This window comes from Cynoglossus semilaevis, chromosome 15, assembly GCF_000523025.1.
Source record: "Cynoglossus semilaevis isolate Cse_v1.0 chromosome 15, Cse_v1.0, whole genome shotgun sequence".
Taxonomy (NCBI): Eukaryota; Metazoa; Chordata; class Actinopteri; order Pleuronectiformes; family Cynoglossidae; genus Cynoglossus; species Cynoglossus semilaevis.
Window position 1 is genome coordinate 17086101 of NC_024321.1, and position 362 is coordinate 17086462.

The following is a 362-nucleotide window of genomic DNA, read 5'->3' on the forward strand; positions in this document are numbered from 1 at the left end:
CCACACACACACTCACTGAGTGCACCTGAACCAAATTGTTACTTTAATTTCCACGGGCTCTTTGACGACCTCTCCGTGGTGAAGGTGTGTGTGTGTGTGTGTGTGTGTGTACATATTCATTGGGAGTCAATCACCGGGGCAGGGGAGGGAAAAAGTGACCGTTCCTGACGGTCAGCTCTCCTCTCCGTCCCTGCTGACGGACTTCAGTCCGACCTTTCACTCTGATAACGCGGCCTGTTTCAATCTCACCCCAAATATTACCCTAAGAAAACACAGGGACTCTGCATTTCAATGCTGCTGTTTGCCCTTTCTCCAGCCTCCCATTAGCATTCAGAGTCTGCCCCCCCTCACCCCCCACACCC